The sequence below is a fragment of the Hesperophylax consimilis genome, unplaced genomic scaffold, assembly GCF_061612785.1.
Source record: "Hesperophylax consimilis isolate HC1 unplaced genomic scaffold, BYU_Hcon_1.0 scaffold_288, whole genome shotgun sequence".
NCBI classification, from domain to species: domain Eukaryota; kingdom Metazoa; phylum Arthropoda; class Insecta; order Trichoptera; family Limnephilidae; genus Hesperophylax; species Hesperophylax consimilis.
In genome coordinates this window covers 20,001-24,921 of record NW_028301469.1, presented here as the reverse complement: position 1 = coordinate 24,921, position 4,921 = coordinate 20,001, and the positions used below count along the sequence as shown (strand labels likewise).

Here is a 4,921-nt window from a genome sequence, read left to right as displayed (position 1 = left end):
CAGGTTAGGTTAGGTTAGGTTAGGTTAGGTTAGGTTAGGTTAGGTTAGGTTAGGTTAGGTTAGGTTAGGTTAGGTTAGGTTAGGTTAGGTTAGGTTAGGTTAGGTTAGGTTAGGTTAGGTTAGGTTAGGTTGGGTTAGGTTGGGTTAGTGTAGGTTAGGTTAGGTTAGGTTAGGTTAGGTTAGGTTAGGTTAGGTTAGGTTAGGTTAGGTTAGGTTAGGTTAGGTTAGGTTAGGTTAGGTTAGGTTAGGTTTGGTTAGGTTAGGTTAGGTTAGGTTAGGTTAGGTTAGGTTAGGTTAGGTTAGGTTAGGTTTAAGTTAGGTTTGGTTAGGTTAGGTTAGGTTAGGTTTGGTTAGGTTAGGTTAGGTTAGGTTGGGTTAGGTTAGGTTAGGTTAGGTTAGGTTAGGTTAGGTTAGGTTAGTTAGGTTAGGTTAGGTTAGGTTAGGTTAGGTTAGGTTAGGTTAGGTCAGGTCAGGTAGGTGCGATTACAATTTTTGCAAATAGATAAATTGACAAAAATTTTTGCCATTAAAATTTATGCCAATAAAATTTTCTGCCAATAAATTTGATGCCAATAAAATTTGATGCCAATAAAATTTTCTGCCAATATAATTTTATGCCAATAAAATTTTAGGCCAATAAAATTTTCTGCCAATAAAATTTGATGCCAATAAAATCTTCTGCCAATAATATAATTTTATGCCAATAAAAATTTTTTGCCAATACTTATTAGCAAAAAATTGATCTTTGTCAATGGAATTTAAATTTAAAAAAGTAAAATAAATACAAAACAATACAAGAACAACACGTCAACTCAACAGAGATCAAATGGGAAAATAATTCACCGACTCCAGATATTTTCATATCGGAGGGTTCGGCTCGGTAGAACTCCTAACGGGGCCTATAAATAAATCCTACAGATCCCTCAACATAAACATTTAAAAAAATCTTTTGTTATCCTACATGTATTCAAAATGACCGACTTTTGCATCTTTATATATAAATTTTTTGATAGATCTAATACGCCTAAATTTTTAATAAGAGAGCTAGGTATAATGCCGGTAGCCGAAATAACGAATGGTAATATTTTTATAGTCTGAGAATGCCAAATTCTTTTTTTCTCATTTCCTAAATCTGTGTATTTTCTTATTTTTTCACTAACAGATTTTTGAATATTACAGGAATTCGGAATAGCGACATCGATGATATAAGTTATTTTTAAAAATTTTGTCATGTAAAACTATATCGGTTCTATTATGACTAATCGCTCGATCTGTTAGTTATATATTTAGTTAGTTATGTTAGTTATTTATTATTATTATTATTATATCTATGTTAAGTTTTTATTTTTATTTGAAATATGTTCTTATTGTGTAAATTTGAAATAACTACGTACCTCTGTATTAAGTTTTTTTAAACTCACCGGGAACGGTCGGTCGGTATCATCGATTAAATGAAATAATTTAAAATTTCCAAAATGCGAATACGAAAGTAAGTGACGAGAGTAAATTTATTTACCGAGACCGAGCGCCTTGTGCCCGGTTTCGCGAGCCGCCCGAGGCCCGACGGCCCGGCCGCCTGCGCGCCTTCGAGGGGTCGGAGCGGGCGCATCGCGCTCGGCGCCGTCCCGAGCGAGAACGCGACCCGGCACAGCTTTGTGCCCGCCGAGTGTGGCGGGCTCTCGATGCACGGCGTTCGCAAACTGCGGCGGCCTATCGGTCGTGTCGGCGGTGTTATTTGCGAGAAACTACGTGACGCCCGCTTCTGCGCGGCGTTCGCGCTCATGTTTTGACTCTGGAGTTCCGCGCGAGCAGAATTTTCAAAAGCAAAGGCGGAGGATTTTATCCCCGTCTCACTGTTGCCTCGCCAAAGGCGTGCGCTTTCGGTGTACACGTTTTACGAATGGGAATTATAAATCGGACGATAGCGTCGTCGCGGGTGCGGTCTCTCTCTCTCGGGCGGGAGCCGTCCTACGCGCGCTTTCTTCGTTTGAAGCAAAAATTTTCCCGCGGAGCTTTCGTCTAGCGACGGTCGCCGAGCGGGAGAATATAGCGGTACGCATAATGAGCGTGACTCGTGCGGGTGACTCCGTCGCGTGTTCTTTAACGCCGTGTTGTCCGCGCCCTCTACGCGAGGGCGGGCCTCTGTCGTTCGGAGGATTAAAAACCCTCCGACGGTGGTGCAGCTCCCTGGTTGATCCTGCCAGTAATCATATGCTTGTCTCAAAGACTAAGCCATGCAAGTCTCAGTAAAAGCCGAATTAAGGTGAAACCGCGAATGGCTCAATATATCAGTTTTGGTTCCTTAGATCGTACACGGTTACTTGGATAACTGTGGCAATTCTAGAGCTAATACATGCAAACGAGGTTCTGACCGGTAACGGGAGGAATGCTTTTATTAGATCAAAAACCAATCGGCGGCGGGGTTCGCGCCCCGTCCGTCGCCATTCGAGATGACTCTAGATAACTTTGAGCTGATCGCACGGTCTAGCACCGGCGACGCATCTTTCAAATGTCTGCCTTATCAACTGTCGATGGTAGTTTATGCGACTACCATGGTTGTCACGGGTAACGGGGAATCAGGGTTCGATTCCGGAGAGGGAGCCTGAGAAACGGCTACCACATCCACGGAAGGCAGCAGGCGCGCAAATTACCCACTCCCGGCACGGGGAGGTAGTGACGAAAAATAACGATACGGGACTCGTCCGAGGCCTCGTGATCGGAATGATTACACTTTAAATCCTTTAATGAGGATCCATTGGAGGGCAAGTCTGGTGCCAGCAGCCGCGGTAATTCCAGCTCCAATAGCATATACTAAAGTTGTTGCGGTTAAAAAGCTCGTAGTTGAAATTGTGTCCTGCGGTGTCGGTCTACCGAATGCGGTACGACAGGCACGTCTGCGGGGCTTCTCGCCGGTGCGTCCACCGCCGGCGTGTGTCGGTCGGCCTCACGGTCGGCCGCGCACCGAGGCGGGCCGTCGCGGCTGTTTACTTTGAACAAATTAGAGTGCTCAAAGCGGGCTAACACTTGCCTGAATATTGTACGCATGGAATAATAGAATAGGACCTCGGTTCTGTTTTGTTGGCTTTCTGATACCAGAGGTAATGATTAATAGGGACGACTGGGGGCATTCGTATTGAGACGTTAGAGGTGAAATTCTTGGATCGTCGCAAGACGGACTAAAGCGAAAGCATTTGCCAAAGGTGTTTTCATTAATCAAGAACGAAAGTTAGAGGTTCGAAGGCGATTAGATACCGCTGTAGTTCTAACCATAAATGATGCCAGCCAGCGATCCGCCGAAGTTTCATAATTTTAACCCGGTGGGCAGCTCCCGGGAAACCAAAGCTTTCGGGCTCCGGGGGGAGTATGGTTGCAAAGCTGAAACTTAAAGGAATTGACGGAAGGGCACCACCAGGAGTGGAGCCTGCGGCTTAATTCGACTCAACACGGGAAAACTCACCAGGCCCGGACACTGGAAGGATTGACGGATTAACAGCTCTTTCTCGATTCGGTGGGTGGTGGTGCATGGCCGCTCTTAGTTGGTGGAGCGATTTGTCAGGTTAATTCCGGTAACGAACGTAACTCTAGCCTATTAAATAGACGTGCAACCGGTATCACGAGGGTCCGTGTGCGCGCGGCTTCGGCGTTCGCGCGTCGGGGTCGTGCGTTTCGCGGTCTTCACTACCGGCGTACAATGAAAATCTTCTTAGAGGGACCGGCGGTATATATAGCCGCACGAGATTGAGCAATAGCAGGTCTGTGATGCCCTTAGATGTCCTGGGCCGCACGCGCGCTACACTGAAGGGATCAGCGTGTCCTCCTTGGCCTAACGGCCCGGGTAACCCGATGAAACCCCTTCGTGATAGGGATTGGGGTTTGCAATTCTCCCCCATGAACGAGGAATTCCTAGTAAAAGCGAGTCACCAGCTCGCGTTGATTGCGTCCCTGCCCTTTGTACACACCGCCCGTCGCTACTACCGATGGATGATTTGGTGAGGTCTTCGGACTGGTGCGCGGAAGCTCTCACGGGCATCCGACGCGTCGGAAAGTTTGACCGAATTTGATCATTTAGAGGAAGTAAAAGTCGTAACAAGGTTTCCGTAGGTGAACCTGCGGAAGGATCATTTCCTGTGTTTAATGTTTGTGCTTTCCATGATATGAAATATTATTATGAAACAAAACATATTATACATATAAACCATAATCGAACGAATGCTAAATTACTGCGTCGGAGATCGCCCTAGGGCGCCGATGCGAACCGAGAACCGCCGGCGTCGAGCGGAGGAGGGCTCCGTCCTCTATCCGCTCGTCCGGTGAAATTTTACCCGTCGCCGTGAAGGCGGCGGTACAAAATTAATCTTTTTGTCGAATGGAATTATAAACATTTCGAAAACGCAAACCAAATTGTAAAAACCGAAAACTAAAACGTATCTATTTATGTTTGTTTTATCATTATTACCCTGAACGGCGGATCACTCGGCTCGTGGGTCGATGAAGAACGCAGCTAAATGCGCGTCAGAGTGTGAACTGCAGGACACATGAGCATCGACATTTCGAACGCACATTGCGGTCCGAGCAAGACGTAGTTTGTCGACGGACCACTCCTGTTTGAGGGTCGCGCACACAATGCGACCAGACTGTTCTCTCGCCCCCGTCCTCGGACGGGGGCGCGCAGAGCGAGCGTTGCCGGCGTCGCCGGGGCCCGCGCGCGTCGTCTCCTCGGAGACGCGCGCCGGGACCTCGGCGTCCGGTTAAATTTGACGAAGTGCTCTCTCGATGCGCGCGATTTCCGCTTGCGTTATACCAAACGCGGAGGAACGCGTGCGAGCCTTGAGCTAGCGACGACGCTGAAAACTGGGCAGTCTACCGCGCGAGCGGTCGGCTGTCCGGGGCGATCTTCGCGCTCTCGGCCGCGCGCACCTCC

The 4,921-nt window shown here is 47.4% G+C and overlaps 2 non-coding genes across 2 annotated transcripts; both read left to right on the top strand.

The window, feature by feature from the left end:
• The first annotated feature begins 2,184 nt into the window (after nt 1-2,184).
• LOC149408441 (small subunit ribosomal RNA) lies at nt 2,185-4,124 on the top strand. The gene has a single exon (XR_016305598.1). It is a non-coding gene; the product is annotated as a small subunit ribosomal RNA (ribosomal RNA).
• A 329-nt stretch (nt 4,125-4,453) lies between these two features.
• Nucleotides 4,454-4,615, top strand: LOC149408440 (5.8S ribosomal RNA). Its single transcript, XR_016305596.1, has one exon. It is a non-coding gene; the product is annotated as a 5.8S ribosomal RNA (ribosomal RNA).
• The last annotated feature ends 306 nt before the right edge of the window (nt 4,616-4,921 follow it).